The sequence below is a fragment of the Moschus berezovskii genome, chromosome 5, assembly GCF_049115385.1.
Source record: "Moschus berezovskii isolate FMDL1 chromosome 5, NW_MosBer_1.0, whole genome shotgun sequence".
NCBI lineage: Eukaryota > Metazoa > Chordata > Mammalia > Artiodactyla > Moschidae > Moschus > Moschus berezovskii.
The window spans coordinates 120318392-120340207 of NC_142464.1; positions in this window are offsets into that span (position 1 = coordinate 120318392).

The window sequence follows — 21816 nt, forward strand, 5'->3', positions numbered from 1 at the left end:
GAACATATACATTCCAGTGCTTAACGGGAGCTGAAAACACCCCTGTTGGCTCCTCCTGAGCATGTTTCATGGGCCTAGGAAACTTTTTACATTCTAAGTCCCACGTTCCCAAGAAAGAAACTAGTAGAAGGGTTTCCCAGTCTCCCTTGAAGCCAGGGTGCAGACACATGACCTATGCTTCACTGGCCAGGTACTCACGCTTGACACTTCTTCAGGGGAAAGAGAGGCGAGCATGGAGATGTGGCTGAAGATTTAGCCTGATTAGAGGGTAAAGGCATCAAGGGTGGGGCGCTACTGGTGTCGTGGGTGATGCAGCTTGCTGTGACTGAGCTCAGTGGCTCTGCTGGGTGGATCAGTTCAGGTCAGTCGCTCAGTCGTGACCGACTCTTTGCGACCCCATGAATCACAGCACGCCAGGCCTCCCTGTCCATCACCAACTCCCGGAGTTCACTCAAACTCACATCCATCGAGTTGGTGATGCCATCCAGCCATCTCGTTCTCTGTCGTCCCCTTCTCCTCCCGCCCCAATCCTTCCCAGCATCAGAGTCTTTTCCAGTGAGTCAGCTTGTCACATGAGGTGGCCAAAGTATTGGAGCTTCAGCTCTAGCATCAGTCCTTCCAATTGCTAATTTCCAGGTTGCTTCTCTGGTAGTTCAGTTGGGAAAGAATCTGCCTGCAGTGCAGGAGACCTGGTTTCGATTCCTGGGTTGGGAAGATCCCCTGTAGAGGGAAATGGCAACCCACTCCAGCATTCTTGCCTGGAGAATCCCATGGACAGAGGAGCCCGGCAGTCTACAGTACTTGGAGTCGCAAAGAGTCGGACACTACTTAGCGGCCAAATCACCACCACCGCCAGGGTGGCATAGTCTGGAAGCTCCATCCCCTGGCTTTCCTGGAGATTCTATTAATATGAGTGCTTTCTGCTTAAGCTGGAGTGGATTCTGTTGTTTGCAGCTGAGAATCCCGACTGACACGCTCCCAACTGTAACTGAAGCCCTCCCCAGCCAAAGGCAAAAGGGAGAGATGTCTTGGCTCACCATGTCTGCACATTTGGGAAGCTTATGAGGTTGTTATTATTTTTTAACATTTTATTTTGAAATGGGGTACAGCTGATTAACAATGTTATGATAGTTTCAGGTAAACAGTGAAGGGACTTAGCCATATATATACCTGTGTCCCTTCTCCCCTAGAATCCCCTCCTATTGCCTATAAGATGTCTCAGTGATGAAGGAGGAATTCTTATGTGAAATGGCAGCTCTAACCAACGTGGACAGAGTTGGATGGACTGGCTTGGCTGGCCTAGGCAATTTCCTGCTGCCTCTTGCTGTGCACTTGCTTTCTAACCTGTGGTGGCAGACAGCAGTGCCATGTGTCCATCACTTTACACTTCAGCTGTTCGTGCTTTGAACCAAAATCTTCTTCAGTGAATCTAACTCTCCTGTCCCTCCCCTGTTGAAAAGAAAGATTACTGTCTTAGTTCATTTTGGCTGCTGCTATAACTAAATACTACAGACTGGATGCGTGCCAAGTCGCTTCAGTCATATCCAACTCTTTGCGATCCTGTGGACTGTAGCCCGCCAGGATCCTCTGTCCATGGGATTCTCCAGGCAAGAATACTGGAGTGGATTGCCATTTCCCTCTCCAGGGGATCTTCCTGACCCAGGGATCGAAGTTGCATCTTTTAGGTCTCCTGCATTGTCAGGTGGAGAAGGCAATGGCAACCCACTCCAGTGCTCTTGCCTGGAGAATCCCAGGGACGGGGGAGCCTGGTGGGCTTCCATCTATGGAGTCACACAGAGTCGGACACGACTGAAGTGACTTAGCAGCAGCAGCAGCAGCATTGTCAGGTGGGTTCTTTACCACAGGTACCACACTGGGTAACTTAAAAACAGCAGAAATTGATTTCTCATAATGCTGGAGGCTGAGAAGCCCAAGATCAAGGTCCCAGAAGAGTCATGTTCTGGTGAGGGTCCTCATCCTGGGAGATAAGTCAGAGCATCCCTGCTGTGTCCTCACATGGAAGGAGGAGCTCAGGCTCTCTCTGGAGCCTCTTTTTTAGACACTAAGGTTGTATATTGTCACCCTGCTTATTTAACTTATATGCAGAGTACATCATGAGGAACGCTGGGCTGGAAGAAGCACAAGCTGGAATCAAGATTGCTGGGAGAAATATCAATAACCTCAGATATGCAGATGACACTACCCTTATGGCAGAAAGTGAAGAGGAACTTAAAAGCCTCTTGATGAAAGTGAAAGAGGAGAGCGAAAAGTTGGCTTGAAGCTCAACATTCAGAAAACTAAGATCATGGCATCTGGTCCCATCACTTCATGGGAAATAGATGGGGAAACAGTGGAAACAGTATCAGACTTTATTTTTTTGGGCTCCAAAATCACTGCAGATGCTGATTGCAGCCATGAAATTAAAAGATGTTTACTCCTTGGAAGGAAAGTTATGACCAACCTAGATAGCATATTAAAAAGCAGAGACATTACTTTGCCAACCAAGGTTCGTCTAGTCAAGGCTATGGTTTTTCCAGTAGTTGTGTGGATGTGAGAGTTGGACTATAAAGAAAGCTGAGCGCAGAAGAATTGATACTTTTGAACTATGGTTTTGGAGAAGACTCTTGAGAGTCCCTTGGACTGCAAGGAGATCCAACCAGTCCATCCTAAAGGAGATCAGTCTTGGGTGTTCATTGGAAGGACTGATGTTGAAGCTGAAACTCCAATACTTTGGCCATGTGATACGAAGAGCTGACTCATTGGAAAAGACCCTGATGCTGGGAAAGATTGAGGGCAGGAGGAGAAGGGGAGACAGAGGATGAGATGGTTGGATGGCATCACTGACTCAATAGACATGGGTTTGAGTGAACTCCAGAAGTTGGTGATGGACAGGGAGGCCTGGAGTGCTGTGATTCATGTGGTTGCAGAGTTGGACACGACTGAGTGACTGAACTGAACTGAACAGTGGATAAAAACAGCCTGCCAATGCAGGGACATGATGGATTCAATCTGTGTTCAACTACTGAGCCCAAATGCTGCAACCACTGAAGCCCAGGAGCTTAGAGCCTGTGCTCCGCAACCAAAGAAGCCACCACAATGAGAAGCCTGTGTGCTGCAGAGAAGAGTCGCCCCCATCCTGCGCAACTAGAGAAAACCCTCGCGGCAATGAAGACCTAAAGCAACCAGAAAGAATGAGACAATAAAGTTTAAAAAGATGCTCAATAGAAGTCCCCGTGAGTAAATGATCGTTCTCTGTTGATCCTAGATTTGCTCCACAGCTTCTTCGGACCTACTGTGTTGGACCCGTTGTGACTTCCTAGCCTGCCCTGACTCAGGACAAGGACACCAGTTAGCCTTGCCTCCTGAAGCTCTTGGTCATGCTTTCCAACTTCCAGGCCCAACAGACACTCGGGCACCTGGTGGAAGAGTGAATGCCTTCCTTCAATCCAGGACACTCTGGGGGCCACGGTGTGATGGGACACCAGGTCGACAGGGAGTGGAGGGGGCTGGGAACAAGGTCAAGCTCAGAATGGGTGAAGTGAGCAGAGTATGGCAAGAAAGATGGCAGAGAAACAAAACCCAAGAAGATCCGAATGATGTAGGTTTATGGTGTGGCCACTGCTATGAATCGTGAGTGATGTCAGTGTCTTAGAGAGGCTGTGCCCAACTAGGCTTCCCTCGTGGCTCAGCTGGTTAAGAATCTCCCTGCGGTGCAGGAGACCTGGGTTTGATCCCCTGGAGGAAAGATCCCCTGGAGAAGGGAAAGGTTACCCACTCCAGTATTCTGGCCTGGAGAATTTCATGGACTGTCTAGTCCATGGGTTGCAAAGAGTTGGATAGGACTGAGCGACTTCTTCATTTTCACCCAGTGGGTACCATCAGACCAGGGACTTGCCGTGAGCCACACGTGTCCTGCTCTCTCACTCCTTATGTCTTGAATGGGTTGGTCTTTCTGTGCTGATATCCCTTCCTGCTCTGCCATCTCTTTGTCAGATTTTAAGCCCCTTAGGCCTCAGGGCTTCCCAGATGATTCGGTGGTAAAGAATCTGCCTGCCAATGCAGGAGACAGGGGTTCAGTCCCTGGGTCAGGTAGATCCTCTGGAGAAGGGAATGGCAACCCACTCCAGTATTCTTGCCTGGAAAGTCCCATGGAAGGAGGAGCCTGGTGGGCTATGGTTCATGTGGTCACAAAGAGTCAGACACAACTGGGTGACTGAGCATTCACACATACACCTTAAGCATCGCCTTGTAGGGGAGCAAAACTTTCCTCCCTGAAATGTCTCTTTGGCATGTGGATTATTTTGAGCTGAAAAGAATCAAGACCCAAAAGAGCCAGGAAGAAACCTTGAAATTCCTCCTAACTGCCTAAAAGAATTCAGATGGAGGGGGTTCCCTAGAATAGAGCTATCACCAGAGATATCCTGGGTTATCTGAGCTCGGTGCGGGTGGGGGAACTCGACAGGGCTTAGAGGTCAGAGCCCACTCTGCATGACCCGGCAAGTATGTACTTACCAGGCATTTGCTTGGCTATTCATGTGAATTGCATTTTTACCCTTTGAGGTTCCCAACCACTACCCCCAACATCCTCTTTCATCTTTAGCTGAAGATGTTATTTAAAGTGAAGACTTCAATTATTTTGGTGAGTGCCTTAGTTTATCTGGATCTCTCCCATGTATACTAAAGAAAGTGAAAATGCTTAGTCGTGTCCAACTCTTTGCGACCCCATGGACTGTAACCTATCAGTAACCTATAGGTAACCTATCAGTTACCTACTGTAACCTCTGACCATGGGATTCTCCAAGCAAGGATACTGGAGTGGGTTGCCATTTCCATGTCCAGGGGAATCTTCCTGGCCCAGGGGTTGAACCCGGGTCTCCTGCATGCAGGCAGATGCTTTACCATCTGAGCCACCAAGGATATATGCTAAACTTCTGTTTGATTTTCACTTGTCACTCCGTCTCACATCGATTCAGTTCTTAGTCTGACCAGAAGCATCTAGAAGGGTAGAGGAAAATTTCTTCCTACTGATAATCTTCTGAGACCTCGGGCTCCTTTGGCACCAGGGCCTTGGTTGTTCTTTGCTGCCCCAGTCCCTGTGAATTTTCCTGACATGGTCCATCTGCCCTGTCTTGTCATCACTGGTACTGTGTTTTTTTCTGAAGACTTAGGCATCATTTCCTCCCTGGCTCAGCCTCGACTGGGTAAAGTGGACACTTCACATGTGGCTTCATTGAGGAAGTAGACTTGTGAATGAACTGGCTTCAGAGAATAAAACACAGGATGGGTGATTCTTTGATTTGCTTTTAATGTAAATTTTGTTGGAGGAGATCAGGGATGGTACAAGGGAAGATTAAAAGCATCGCTTATCACTTTTCTTTCTTTTTCCAAAAAAAACTTTTTATTTGGCATAGCCAAATATTTGGTATAGCCGATTCCCTGGTGGCTCAGGGGTAAAGAATCTGCCTGCAATGCAGGAGACACAAGTTTGATCCCTGAGTTGGGAAGATCCCCTGGAGGAGGAAATGGCGGCCCACTCAAGTATTCTTGGAAACTCCTGGACAGCCTGAGAAAACTCCTGGACAGAGGAGCCTGGCAGACTACAATCCATGGGGTCGCAAAGAGTCAGAGACGACTGAAGCAACTGAGTCTGCACGCAAAGCCGATTAACAATGTGGTAGTTTCAGGTGGACCGCGAAGGGACTCAGCCATACAGATACACGTGTCCATTCTCCCTCCCATCCAGACGGCCGTGTAACACTGAGCAGAGTTCCCTGTGCTGCACAGTCGGCTTTGGTTGGCGATCCATTTTAAATACATACCATAGGACATCTCTCATACGCGGAATCTTTTTGATAGGAAGGAAATTATGTACAAAACAAAAACAGATTCACACACTTAGAGATCAAACTTATGCTTGGGGGGCAGGGGGATGGGGAGAAGGGATAGTTAGGGAGTTGGGGTTTGACATGTACACACTGCTGTATTTGAAATGCATATTTATGATCTACTTCAATGAAACGTGAAATGTGTGATATACTCTAGTGTGGGTGAGGGGAGCAGCAGGGAGCATGACAAGAAGCGTAAGAACTTGGGGTTCCTAGAAAGGAAAAGAAAGATCCCTCCTGACTTCCAATTCAGCTTGCCTTAGGGCCAGCCAGCTCCTCAGGCTAATCCCATGGAAACCCAGCCAAGGGCATCTATTAGGCCGGGCTGGGAGAACACAGCGTCCACTGCCTTTGGGTTGCCGGGGTGACCAGTGGATTTGCACAGTCTCTCATAGCACACAGGTCTGTGACTTCATTAGATGCTGTCATTTTGAGCTCTGTGGAAAAGAAAGGGATTTATTTTTTTTTAAAAATAACATTACTTTTTTCTAAATACAAATATAAGGCCAATGGCTCCCTTGAAAACCTTTGAACGATACAGAAAGATGAATGTAAAGGCAATGTGGGTCTTCTGTCATACTATATGCTACGTAACAGATTTTTCTCTACGTATATTCACATTTGTTGTCCTAGTTGCTAAGTAGCGTCTGACTCTTTGTGACCCCGTGGACTGCAGCCCGCCAGGCTCCCCTGTCCTTCACTGTCTCCCAGAGTTTGCTCAAATTCACGTCCATGGAGTTGGTGATGCCATCCAACCATCCCATCCTCTATCATCCCCTTCTCATCCTGCCCTCAATCTATCCCAGGATCAGGGTCTTTCCCAGTGAGTTGGCTTTTTGCAACAGGTGGCCAAAATACTGGAGCTTCAGCTTCAGCATCAGTTTTTCCAATAAGTGTTCAGGGTTGATTTCCTTTAGGATTGACTGGTTTGATCTCTTTGCAGTCCAAGGGACACACGCTCCTGTTTTTGAACAAAGGAGGCTTTTTTTGACAATTGAGAGCAGAATCATTTGACTGCAGATTCTAGGCTTTAGACATGTTAAAATGCTGATCTCAAACAATTGCTGATCCACTTCCCCCCAGCCTAACTTCTACAGAGGTTCCAGAGAAAGCATCCTAAGAGAGGATCCCGATTTCATGATCCCCTAATTAAGATATTGCAGGAAACTGGGCCCCAGAGGATGGTCATGTCCCAGATCTCAGGTGAGTTGCTGGGGCTGGCCGCCAAATGTGGGTCCTTGGCTTCATGCATAAAATAATTCCAGAGTGAGCCGAAGTAAAGTTAGAGCAGATTTAAAGCAGATTTATTCAGGGAGAAACACATTCTGTAGACAGTGTGGACCATCTTAGAAGGCAAGAGGCTCTGAAATATGGCATGGTCTGTACCCCGCCAGGCTTCTCTGTCCGTGAAATTCTCCAGGAAAGAATACTGGAATGAGTAGCCATTCCCTTCTTCAGGGGATCATTCTGACCCAGGGATTGAACCCGGGTGTTCTGCATTGCAGGCAGATTCTGAACTGTCTGAACCACCAGGAAAGCCCCAGTTTTTATGGGCAGGATAATTTCCTTGGAAGGAAAGCCATGACAAACCTAGACAGCATGTTAAAAAGCAGGCATCATTTTGCCAACAAAGGTCTGTACAGTCAAAGCTGTGGTTTTTCCAGTAGTCGTGTATGGATGCGAGAGTTGGTCCATAAAGAAGGTTGAGCACTGAAGAATTGATGCTTTCTAATTGTGATGCTGGAGAAGACTCCTAAGAGTCCCTTGGACAGCAAGGAGATCAAACTTGCAAGGAAATTAACCCTGAATATTCATTGGAAGGACTGATGCTGAAGCTCCAATAGTGTGGCCACTTGATGTAAAGAGCTGACACATTGGAAAAGATCCTGATGCTGGGAAAGACTGAGGGCAGGAGAAGGGGCAACAGAGGATGAGATGGTTGAGTGGCATTGCCGACTCAGTGAACATGAGTTTGAGCAAACCCCGGGAGATGGTGAGATAGTGAGCCTGGCGTGCTGCAGTCCGTGGAGTCACAAACAGTTGGACATGATTGAACGACTGAACAACCACAATCCACACAGAACACTTCGGACACTCCTGGTTGTCAAATATGTGGATTCTCCCCCCCAAACCAAGCAATTCTCTGATACCAGCCGCGTGTACTACAATTCAACCCAATTCAGATCCTTCCTACCTGGAAACAGCATCAGATTCCACAGGTAACGGGCTCAGTCCCACAAGACTGCCCTCCACTAAGTCCCCTTCAGCTGCCTGTCCATGGCCCAGGTTTGTTTCTGAACCAAAGTTGGGTCTGCTAACCCACCGGCAGTGAAGCCAATCTATTGACACCAAGTTGTGGTGAAGGAAAGTGCAGCATTTGTTGTAATATGCCACACAAAATGTCCAGGACAGGTAGGGCTCAAAAAGCCAGAACTCCCCACGGATTTCAGCAAAGCAATCTTACAGGCCAGGTGAGGGGTGGGGGTGGGGTCACAGAGTATGTGGCCGGCTCATGCACGATTCTCTGATCGGCTGATGGTGACGTAACAGGTCAGGGTCATAATGATAATTCACATTATCAGTCTTCAGGCTCCAGGAGGCCCGGGGGCTATGGGCTCAGGGTCATCAAGTAATTAGCATCTCTCATTGGTGGAGGTTTTAGCATCTGAAAAAACAGCTCAGAAAATGTGCATCAGATATGTCACCGTGTACTTCAGAGAAGAATGAAAGCAGAGGGTATGGGAGGGGGAGTCTGTCCCGGGAAGGCCCACAGGGTCCTGCTCAGGTTGTCACCTGTGCTTCTGTTGTCGTTGTTCAGTCGCTCAGCCATTCCGACTCTTTGTGACCCCATGGATGCAAGAAGCATGGACTGTGCTTCTGACTGACCAGCTGTAGACCAGAGCTTCCCACGACCTCCTCGTTGTAACGCTGATTCTGGCTTCTGTACCCTGACACTGAATTAAACCTTGGGGATGGTTTTGGGTGAAGTAGAAAAGAATGGCTTTATTGCTTTGACAGGCAAAGGGAGCCACAGTGTGCTAATGCCCTCAAAACCGTATGTCTCAAGTTGGAGACTTGGAGAAGTTTTATAGTAATTACCCAAAGAGGTAGTGATCAGCTCATGGACACTCTTCTGATGGGTTGGTGCTGAGGTACGTAGGAGTCCGCATCATCAACCTTCACTTTCCAGCTGGTCTGGGGTCTACATGCTTGTGGGCAGCGTCTATGGTTAATCATTCACTTTTCCTGCCTGGAGGGAGTTTCGGGGTCTGCAAAATAGCTCAAAGATATTGATTATTGTGTGTGTTGTTGGGGAAGCGGGACCTTACCCTATAGTTTCTCTTGACTGTTTGCTTTTCCTGGTCTCACATTCCTTCCCTTCCCTAATGAATAACTGCTTGAATCTGCCCCGTGGAGCTCAGGGAAGGTCACAGAAGCTGAATGAAGCTTATTTCCCATAGTCAAAGAAATGGGGGTCCCAGGAAGGCTGTGTGCCCAGGAGCCCCACAAGGCCCAAGCCCCACAAGGCTTGGTATCATTTGTGATTAGTTTGCCAAAGTGGGTCACATAACTCAGGAAACCTGTCCACAGATTATCATTTAATAAAAAGGTTGTGACAGAGGAGGGCTCCCCAGTGGCTCAGTGGTAAAGAATCCGCCTGCCAATGAGGCAATGAAGGTGGTGCAGGTTCAATCCCTGGGTCAGGAAGATTCCCTGGAGAAGGAAACAGCAGCCCACTCCAGTACTCTTGCCTGGGAAATCCCATGGATAGAGGAGCCTAGTGGGCTACAGTCCACGGCATCACAGAGTTAGACACGACTTAGCGACTAAACAGCAACAGTAAAACTCAGGAACAGCCAGTCGGAAGAGCTGCAGAGACAAGGGACAGGGAAAGGGCATAGTGCTTCCAAGCTCTCTGCAAGCCCTACTTCTCCCACACCTCCATGGGTTCAACAACATGGAAGCTCTCCTTTGAGGTTTTCATGGAGCCTTCCTTACCTAGGAAGGTATTATTACCTAGGTAGGCATGATTGATTAAATCGTTGGCCATTACTGATTGAACTTAAACTCTAGCCACCCCCCCTTTCCCCCCGGGTCAAGGGGGTGAAATTGAAAGTTCTAGCCCTCTAGTCCTGTGGTTAGTTCCCCTGGCAAGCAGCTCCCACTCTTACCTAGAGTCCTTCCAAAAATTCAACTATTAACAAAAACCATCTTCACTGCCCTCCTCACTTAAGAAATTCTGAGGGTTTCAGGAATGCTTTACAGGAACAAGGATGCAGACCAAATATATATTTCTTATCAGAAATCCCAGTATGACAAGAAGCCAAGTGGGGCCGCTGCCCAACACCATGGCTGAGAGCAGATTCTGTGAGGCATGAATGAAGCATTCAGTTCAGTTCAGTCACTCAGTCGTGTCCGACTCTTTGCGACCCCATGAATCACAGCACGCCAGGCCTCCCTGTCCATCACCAACTCCCGGACTTCACTCAAACTCATGTCCACAGAGTCGGTGATGCCATCCAGCCATCTCATTCTCTGTCATCCCCGTCTCCCCCTGCCCCCAATCCCTCCCAGCATCAGACTCTTTTCTAGTGAGTCGACTCGTCGCATGAGGTGGCCAAAGTATTGGAGTTTCAGCTTTAGCATCAGTCCTTCCAATGAATACCCAGGATTGATCTCCTTTAGAATGGACTGGATCTCCTTGCAGTCCAAGGGACTCTCAAGAGTCTTCTCCAGTACCACAGTTCAAAAGCATCAATTCTTCGGCGATCAGCTTTCTTCACAGTCCAACTCTCACATCCATACATGACCACGGGAAAAACCATAGCCTTGACTAGACGGACCTTTGTTGGCAAAGTAATGTCTCTGCTTTTTAATATGCTATCTAGGTTGGTCATAACTTTCCTTTCAAGGAGTAAGCGTCTTTTAATTTCCTGGCTGCAATCAGCATCTGCAGTGATTTTGGAGCCCAAAAAAATAAAGTCTGACACTGTTTCCACTGTTTCCCCATCTATTTCCCATGAAGTGATGGGACCAGATGCCATAATCTTCGTTTTCTGAATGTTGAGCTTCAAGCTCCGGCGCAACTGACCACATGCAGAAGCATGGCCGAAAGGAGCTACCCCACACCCAAGAGGCGGTGGCTACACGGACACAGGAGGGCCGAGAGGAGCTACTCCACGTTCAAGGTCAGGAGGGGCGGCCTTGAGGAGATACCCCTCCTCCAAGTTAAGGTACAGCGGCTGCACTTTGCTGGAGCAGCTCTGAAGAGATTTTCCACGACCAAAGTAAGAGAAACCCAAATAAGACGGTAGGTATTGGAAGGGGGCATCAGAGGGCAGACACACTGAAATCATAATCACAGAAAACTGTTGATCTGATCACATGGACCACAGCCCTGTCTAACTCAGTGAAACTAAGCCATGCCGTGTGGGGCCACCCAAGACGGCCTGGTCATAGTGGAGAGGTCTGACAGAATGTGGTCCACTGGAGAAGGGAATGGCAAACCACTTCAGTATACTTGCCTTGAGAACCCCATGAACAGTATCAAAAGGCAAAATGATAGGATAGTGAATGAGGAATTCCCCAGGTCGGTAGGTGCCCAGTATGCTACTGGAGATCAGTGGAGAAATAACTCCAGAAAGAATGAAGGGATGGAACCAAAGCAAAAACAATACCCAGTTGTGGATGTGACTGGTGATAGAAGCAAAGTCTGATGCTGTAAAGAGCAATATTGCATAGGAACCTGGAATGTTAGGTCCATGAATCAAGGCAAATTGGAAGGGGTCAAACAGGAGATGGCAAGAGTGAACATAGACATTCTAGGAACCAGTGAATTAAAATGGACTGGAATGGGTGAATTTAACTCAGATGACCATTATATCTACTACTGTGGGCAGGAATCCCTGAGAAGAAATGGAGTAGCCATCATGGTCAACAAAAGAGTCCGAAATGCAGTATTTGGATGCAATCTTAAAAATGACAGAATGATCTCTGTTCGTTTCCAAGGCAAACCATTCAATATTACAGTAATTCAAGCCTATGCCCCAATGAGTAATGCTGAAGAAGCCAAAGTTGAATGGTTCTATGAAGACCTATAAGACCTTTTAGAACTAACACCCAAAAATGATGTCCTTTTCATTATAGGGGACTGGAATGCAAAAGTAGGAAGTCAAGAAACACCTGGAGTAACAGGCAAATTTGGCCTTGGAGCACGGAATGAAGCAGGGCAAAGGCTAATAGAGTTTTGCCAAGAGAACACACTGGTCATAGCAAACACCCTCTTGCAACAACACAAGAGAAGACTCTACACATGGACATCACCAGATGGTCAACACCGAAATCAGATTGATTATATTCGTTGCAGCCAAAGATGGAGAAGCTGTATACAGTTAGCAAAAACAAGACCAGGAGCTGACTGTGGCTCAGATCATGAACTCCTTACTGCCAAATTCAGACTGAAATTGAAGAAAGTAGGGAAAACCACTCGACCATTCAGATATGACCTAAATCAAATCCCTTATGATTATACAGTGGAAGTGAGAAATAGATTTAAGGGACTAGATCTGATTGATAGAGTGCCTGATGAACTCTGGACGGAGGTTAGTGACATTGTACAGGAGACAGGGACCAAGACCATCCCCATGGAATGAAGCATTGCCTGCCATCAATAAACAAAGGATGATGCAGCCATCAAACCGTCACACTGCAGCCATCCTGTCTGAGGAAACTCATAGAAACAAGATGCTTGCCATCAGCCCCTGCAGCCACTCCCCCAACCCCTCGCCCCAGTGTGTTACCCCGAGGAGACTAAAAGTGAGAGGCACAGATGCTGGCCCCAAATAGCTGAGGTGCCTATCAAAGGAATGGTTTCAGTGAGCCCAGACTCTTGCATCTTCCTATACATAGAAAATTGCTAATTTCCTTAACTTGAGGTCACTGGACTTTTTAATCAATAGTAAACTTTTGATGTTCTGACTACTTGTTTTTGTTGCAGAAACTCCTGTATATCCTGGCTCCTCCCTCACCTCTGGAGCAGCCCCTCAGAGTTATATGAAATCATGTGTCCCAGGCTGAAGACCTGCATTTTGTTTGCCAAATAAAACATAATTCTCAACTTTTAGGTTGTTCCTTTTTTTTCCAGTCAACATCAGTTCACTTTAGTCCCTCAGTTGTGTCCGACTCTTTGCGACCCCATAAACCGCAGCACGTCAGGCCTCCCTGTCCAGCACCAACTCCTGGAGTTTACCCAAACTCATGTCCATTGAGTCAGTTATGCCATCCAACCATCTCACCCTCTGTCGTCCCCTTCTCCTCCTGCCCTCAATCTTTCCAAGCATCAGGGTCTTTTCAAATGAGTCAGCTCTTCACATCAGGTGGCCAAAGTTTCAGCTTCAACATCAGTCCTTCCAAAGAATATTCAGGACTGATTTCCTTTAGAATGGACTGGTTGGATCTCCTGGCAGTCCAAGGGACTCTCAAGGGTCTTCTTCAACACCTCAGTTCTAAAGCATCAATTCTTCAGTGATCAGCTTTCTTTACAGTCCAACTCTCACATCCATACATGACTACTGGAAAAACACAGCCTTGACTAGAAGGACCTTTTTTGGCAAAGTAATGTCTCTGCTTTTTTATATGCTGTCTAGATTGGCCATAACTTTCCTTCCAAGGAGAAGGCATCTTTTAATTTCATGGCTGCAGTCACCATCAGTCAACATAAGTCTGGCTAATCCTGCCTTCATCACTTGCTCGCTGTGTGGCCCTGGGAAGATCATGTATATCTCTGAGTTGCATCACCTTGTTGTAGACGGAGGTTATAAGTACTCAGAATGAAATGAATCCATGTGCATAAAGAACCCAAGCCAGTGCCAGGCATGCAGTAGGTGAGCACTGTGGCAGTTAGTTGCTAGTGTTGTTATTGAGACCGGAGGCCAGAGGGCAGGGCACAACATTTAAGAATGATGCAGTCGTTGTGGATATGACATGAACTGGCTGGAACCAGTGAGGTCCAAGATGGCAGAAGATTCAGCTTCCATAGACCTTGAGCCTCCTTGTACATTCATTGTGATGCCTCAACTTGCTAAATGACACACCCACAGGCACCATGACAGTTTCAAGGCCAAAACGTGAGCTGTGATCCAGTTCCTGGAAATCCCTGCCCCTTCCCCAAATAGTTGGGATAATCTTCCCATGTAATAGCTTATGGAATGGCCCAGCCCATAAAAATTAACCACCCCATGTTTTGGGACTTTTCGCCTTCTGAAATAGTCCACACTCTGTCTATAGAGTGTGTATTTCCTTAAACAGACCTGCTTTCCCACATAGCTCTGGGGGCAGAGCCACCCCCTTGCCTGCCCACTTATATCCCTGACAAGCATCTTATATTAATACATCTACTTCTTGCCTATCACTTTGCCTCTTGCTAAATTCCTCCTGTACTGAGATGTTAAGAACCTGAGCTTCAGTAAGTCCTGACACCAAGTAAGTGATTTTAATTAAAAGACAGAGGGTTTAAGTCCCAGCCCATGTGTTCAAGTGCCAATCTGAGTTTTGGCTGGTTTCAAGTCCCAGTCTGAGGTGTGTGCTTTTGTTACTACTACTAGAGAGGTTAGAGAATTATTTAAATACTATCTACCAAGACAGTACTTTTTAGTGCAGTCCAGGATTACTCTGCAGCAGGCACTGTGCCAAGCATTTTCATAGATGCCCTGTTTAGTCTTCACCTGCCCCATGAGATCAGTTCTTTACATCCTGTTTTGCAGAGGCAAAACTGTCGAAGCAGAGAGCTTTCATTACAAGGCTAAGACCTCTGAACGTTCTTCCTGCTCTTGGCAGAGAGGGCGGCTGTCAGTCTTAGCCGAAGTGTGATGCATCAGCTCTCCTTCTTCATGAACTGACATATCCAGTGCCAGCATCACACTTCGCACTTAGTACATGCTTAGTCCATGTCTGCTGAGTGAGTGACTGAGGACTGGCATTAAACCACAAATGAAATGCTCGTGAACGGCCCCAGAGCACAAGACTGGGCAGGCATGTGGAGAAACTGAGTATTTGTCTTTCCTGTTCTGCTCTGGGTCTCCATGGTAACCACCCCAAAATTGGTCGTTTTCTCTTTAGGTTGACATACTTGATACCAAGCGACTTTTGGAACCTGAAGAGGACTAGTAGAAATTATGATTGTTAACCGCAGACAATAAAGCAGGCAGTTACTTTATCAGCAAAATGTTTTTTTTGGGGGGTGGGGAGAAGCAAAGAATTACAGTTTGGGACCTGCAACTACAGTAACCCTATGGAAGTCCAGTGAAGCAAAGAAGAAACTCTCTGATGCAGGAGAAGGGGAAGTTGGGAGGGACTGTTATAAACAAAAAGTCCACTGGAGGAAATTAGGAGTTCGAAGTATGGTGGCTTTTCATTGGCTGGGCTGTTGCCAGGCAAAAAGGAAAAACTTTTCTTTCTTTGGCAGGTGGTAGTCAAGTAGTGTCATTTACTGTGGGAGATGCAAACTACGTTTCTTCCTGTTGGGATCTGTATGGACTCAGAGTGGTACTGGCATGAGAATGTCCCGCTTCAGCCCTCCTGAAGTTTTAGTGAGGCTCCCCTTTATTGATTTTCACAAGATATTGACAGTTTATGCGTGCATGCTAAGTCACTTCAGTCATGTCCGACTCTCTGCGGCCCTATGGACTGCAGCCTGCCAGGCTTCTCTGTCCATGGGATTCTTCAGACAAGAATACTGGAGTGGGTTGACGTGTCCTCCTCCAGGGGATCTTCCAGACCCAGGGATCGAACCCAAGTCTCCAGGGTCTCCTGCACTGGCAGGCGGGTTCTTTACCACTAGCACCACCTGGGAAGTCCTCAGCAAGTCCAGAGGCACAAATGCCTTTGACTTCCACAGAAAGGAGGCCAAAATCTCCAGGGGTCCTGGTTGAGTTCGGTCTGTGTCAAGGTCCCTCAAAAACTTCAGAAGCAATAGGACAAAACAGAAACCCAATTCGAAAAGGAATTTCATAACTTTGAGATAAAATGTGATGTCTGTGAGCCCTTCCTCGCTAAAACACTCGGTCGATATGGTGCATGTATCACTATTCATGTAACAGAGGGATGGGCCCAAAGGTGAGGAAATGAGATGTAAAACAGGGAGGACTTGAATTCTGAGGCGTGTGATGATGCTGGTAAATAAAAAAGGAGGAAAAAGAATGGGAAAAAATCCTAAAAACATCTCTGAATATTGGTTGATTCTTTCCTGGTGGTCCAATGGATAAGACTCTGCCTGCCAATGCAGGGGACACGGGTTCAATCCCTGGTCCAGGAAGATCTCACATGCCGTGGAGCAACTAAGCCCTTGGGCCACAACTACTGAGCCTGCTCTCTAGAGCCCACGAGCTGCAACTACTGAAGCGCCCTAGAGCCCGTGCGCCTCAGACAGAGAGGCCACTTGCAGTGCAATGAGAAGCCTGTGCATTGCAACAAAAAGTAGCCCCCACTCGATGCAACTAGAGAGAGTCCGCATGCAACAATGAAGACCCAGTGCAACATAGATAAATAATTTTTAAAAACCCGAATATATTGGAAAGCAAAAAGACTTTGATTAAAAACCATGGCGACCTGCTTCGGATGATCTTCAAAGATGTGAAGTGGGAGTGACTACGTCTTGGCCAGCTGATTGGTTGCCTGTCTGAAATTCTCCTTGAACACAAACTTTACAGAGTAAACCAGGTTCCTCCCCAACTCGTGATTCTTTATTCCAGCCCCAGAAAACCAATTCAGCAGTGAGTATTTCAAAAGTAAGCTATAGAAGTCAACCTGCTAAATGGAAAACCAGCTTTTTGGACTCCTTGCTCCATGAGATAATGACAATTGAGGTTTACAAGGGTGCCAAGGGGATATGATGAATAAAGAGTGACACCTAAACGAGAATTCGGGGCCCCACTCCACATGGGACAGTCCAAAGCAGAGCTGAACCAGCCCTGAATGCTATTCTTCCTTTTATTGAAGTCTTTCCAAAATTCCTCCGTGACCCAAAGTGGAACTCATGAAAATGAAACTTCACTGAAGAACTTCTGGTTGCTTGAACTTACTTAATAGGCTTTTGAAACAGAGTTCAGCTTTACACTTATACAAGGAGACTGGTGGCACCAAAGAAAAGGGCAAACTCAGACACTGAACGGGCAAGCAGGACTTAACTATTGTGAAGACTGGGAACCTGTCTTTTTAAGACCTGGCCAGGATTCTGAACATCCACTTAGTAACCAATGAAGCGGGTGGCAGGATCAGCACGATGCTAATTTCAACACAACTATTCCTTACTTATAGCCTTATGTTTCCATACCTTTTTGGTAGAGTCTATCTCAAAATATGTACCAATAATGAGAAAAGTGTATGTATTCAATCACCTTACTTGGAATTTCAGGCAGGTCATTTTTTTCCCCCAAAGATATGGATTGAAGCAGGTTCTGAAAAGCAAAATGATTTGTTGTTGTGTTATTTTGGTCCTTTAGAATTCCACATTGTCATGTGGCTATTAAAAGGTAGCTGTCAAAATTACCCAGATGCTTCACTGAAATGACTTATTTATTTGAGAAAAGTACATGTTGAAAAGCCAGTCTGAGTGTATGTGTTTCTGCTCTGTGCAGAAATAGAAAGGGTTTCAAGAGGGAGGATAAAGGGAGAAGGGAGGTGAGAGGGGGGTTCAGGAGGGGGAACTCATGTACACCTGGGGCAAATTCATGTCAATGTATGGCAAAACCAACCAATATAATATTGTAAAATGAAAAGAAATAGAAAGGGTTTGATTTGACTTCTACCAACTGCACCTGCATGATTTTATGATAGAAATGTGACATGATCACTCTAAAATGGTACCTTGTAAAGCTTTACTATTTTGGAATAGCTGGTTCACAGTCAAAAGCTCTTGGAGGAACACATTGTGCTTGTTTGGATTGGATTCTGGGTGACACAGTGACCTGCATAGAATTATAGTCAGAATGAAGTTCTTGTTTACCACTGCTGCTGTTAATAGAATTTAGGAAGGATGGCAGGAGGCAGAGAGGGAGAAAGACTCTCTTGACCCTGATATTTAAACTGGGTATTGCTCTCTTTCTTTCTATATATGTGGTGGAGACACAGGGTGTTTGGGGATTGCAGAGTCTGGACCTAACCCAGTGCAGTATCAGGAAAGGAAGGCTTCCTGGAGGAGGAGACCTGTAAGTTGAGATGGGAAAGATAAGGGCTATTCAGCCAGATGAGAGCTGGGAGCACAAAGAGGGGTTGGAATTATTTCCAGGCATGGAGATTAATATATACAAGTGTTTATGTCCTCACCTTATTGAGTCTGTCTTAAATGTTTGCACTTAATTTAACAAATTTATCCTACTCAGCCAATTTGTTGTTTAGCACCTGCTAAGTCATGTCTGACTGTTTTGCATTCTCATGGACTGTAGCCTGCCAGGCTCCTCTGTCCATGAGATTTCCCAACCAAGAATACTAGAGTGGGTTGCCATTTTCTTCTCCAAGGTATCTTCCCAACTTAGGATCAAACCCATGTCTTCTAGATGGATTCTTTACCACTGAGCCCCAGGGAATCCCACTCAGTCAATCAGTTCAGGTCAGTTGCTCAGTTGTGTCAAACTCTTTCCGACCCTATAGACTGTAGCCCACCAAGTTTCTCTGTCCATGGGATTCTCCAGGCAAGAATAGTGGAATGGGTTGCTGTGCCCTCCTCCAGGGGATCTACCCAACCCAAGGACTGAACCCGTGTCTCTTAGGTCTCCTGCCTTGGCAGGTGGGCTCCTTACCACTAGTGCCACCTAAGAAGCTGGCAAAGAGGTAAGGCTGGCAAATTAGGCAGGGAGAAGTGCAGAAACATTCTGTCTGCACCCTTGATAACATTCATGAGAAGTCACAGTGGTACACATGGAAGCAACCTAATGTTCATCCAATGGTTGCTTCCACCGATGGATGAAAATGTGGTTCAGTTCAGTTCAGTCGCTCAGTCGTGTCCGACTCTTTACGACCCCATGAATCACAGCACGCCAGGCCTCCCTGTCCATCACCAACTCCCAGAGTTCACTCAAACTCATGTCCATCGAGTCAGTGATGCCATCCAGCCATCTTATTCTCTGTCGTTCCCGTCTCCTCCTGCCCCCAATCTCTCCCACCATCAGAGTCTTTTCCAGTGAGTCAACTCTTCACGTGAGGTGGCCAAAGTATTGGAGTTTCAGCTTTAGCATCAGTCCTTCCAATGAACACCCAGGACTGATCTCCTTTTGAATGGACTGGTTGGATCTCCTAGCAGTCCAAGGGACTCTCAAGAGTCTTCTCCAAATAAGATGGTAGGTATTGTGAGAGGGCATCAGAGGGCAGACACACTGAAATCATAATCACAGAAAATTAGTCAATTTGATCACATGGACCACAGCCTTGTCTAACTCAATGAAACTAAGCCATGATGTGTGGGGCCACCCAAGATGGGCAGGTCATGGTGGAGAGATCTTACAGAATGTGGTCCACTGGAGAAGGGAATGGCAAACCACTTCAGTATACTTGCCTTGAGAACCCCATGAACAGTATCAAAGGGCAAAATGATAGGATACTGAATGAGGAATTGCCCAGGTCGGTAGGTGCCCAGTATGCTACTGGAGCTCAGTGGAGAAATAACTCCAGAAAGAATGAAGGGATGGAGCCAAAGCAAAACCAATACCCAGTTGTGGATGTGACTAGTGATAGGAGCAAGGTCCGATGCTGTAAAGAGCAATATTGCATAGGAACCTGGAATGTTAGGTCCATGAATCAAGGCAAATTGGAAGTGGTCAAACAGGAGATGGCAAGAGTGAACATAGACATTCTAGGAATCAGTGAACTAAAATGGACTGGAATGGGTGAATTTAACTCAGATGACCATTATATCTACTACTGTGGGCAGGAATCCCTGAGAAGAAATGGAGTAGCCATCATGGTCAACAAAAGAGTCTGAAATGCAGTACTTGGATGCAATCTCAAAAACGACAGAATGATCTCTGTTCGTTTCCAAGGCAAACCATTCAATATTACAGTAATCCAAGCCTATGCCGCAACCAGTAACGCTGAAGAAGCCGAAGTTGAATGGTTCTATGAAGATCTACAAGACCTTTTAGAACTAACACCCAAAAAAGATTTCCTTTTCATTATAGAGGACTGGAATGCAAAAGTATAAAGTCAAGAAACACCTTGAGTAACAGGAAAATTTGGCTTTGGAGCACGGAATGAAGCAGGGCAAAGTCTAATAGAGAATGCCAAGAGAATGCACTGTCGTAGCAAACACCCTCTTGCAACAACACAAGAGAAGACTCTACACATGGACATCACCAGATGGTCAACACTGAAACCAGATTGATTATATTCTTTGCAGCCAAAGATGGAGAAGTTGTATACAGTTAGCAAAAACAAGACCAGGAGCTGACTGTGGCTCAGATCATGAACTCCTTACTGCCAAATTCAGGCTGAAATTGAAGAAAGTAGGGAAAACCACTCGACCACTCAGATATGACCTAAATCAAATCCCTTATGATTATACAGTGGAAGTAAGAAATAGATTTAAGGGTCTAGATCTGATAGAGTGCCTGATGAACTCTGGACGGAGGTTCGTGACATGCACAGGAGGCAGGGAACAAGACCATCCCCATGGAAAAGAAATGCAAAAGAGCAAACTGGCTGTCTGAGGAGGCCTTACAAATAACTGTGAAAAGAAGATAAGTGAAAAGCAAAGGAGGAAAGGAAAGATATAAGCATCTGAATGCAGAGTTCCAAAGAATAGCAAGGAGAGATAAGAAAGCCTTCCTCAGCGATCAATGCAAAGAAATAGAGGAAAACAATAGAATGGGAAAGACTAGAGATCTCTTCAAGAAAATTAGAGACACCAAGGGAACATTTCATGCAAAGATGGGCTCGATAAAGGACAGAAATGGTATGGACCTAAGAGAAGCAGAAGATATTAAAAAGAGGTGGCGAGAAAACACAGAAGAAATGTACAAAAAAGATCTTCACGACCCAGATAACCATGATGGTGTGATCACTCACCTAGAGCCAGACATCTTGGAATGTGAAGTCAAGTGGGCCTTAGAAAGCATCACTACGAACAAAGCTAGTGGAGGTGACAGAATTCCAGTTGAGCTATTTCAAATCCTTAAAAATGATGCTGTGAAAGTGCTGCACTCAATATGCCAGCAAATTTGGAAAACTCAGCAGTGGCCACAGGACTGGAAAAGGTCAGTCTTCATTCCAATCCCAAAGAAAGGCAATGCCAAAGAATGCTCAGACTACCCCACAATTGCAGTCATCTCACATGCTAGTAAAGTCATGCTCCAAATTCTCCAAGCCAGGCTTCAGCAATACGTGAACCGTGAACTTCCAGATGTTTAAGCTGGTTTTAGAAAAGGCAGAGGAACCAGAGATCAAATTGCCAACATCCGCTGGATCATGGAAAAAGCAAGAGAGTTCCAGAAAAATATCTATTTCTGCTTTATTGAGTATGCCAAAGCCTTTGACTCTGTGGATCTCAAGAAACTGCGGAAAATTCTGAAAGAAATTTTCAGACCACCTGACCTGCCTCTTGAGAAACCTGTATGCCAGTCAGGAAGCAACAGTCAGAACTGGACATGGAACAACAGACTGGTTCCAAATAGGAAAAGGAGTACGTCAAGGTTGTATATTGTCACCCTGCTTATTTAACTTATATGCAGAGTACATCAAGAGGAATTCTGGGCTGGAAGAAGCACAAGCTGTAATCAAGATTGCCGGGAGAAATATCAATAACCTCAGATATGCAGATGACACCACCCTTATGACAGAAAGTGAAGAGGAACTCAAAAGCCTCTTGATGAAAGTGAAAGAGGAGAGTGAAAAAGTTGACTTGAAGCTCAACATTCAGAAAACAAAGATCATGGCATCTGGTCCC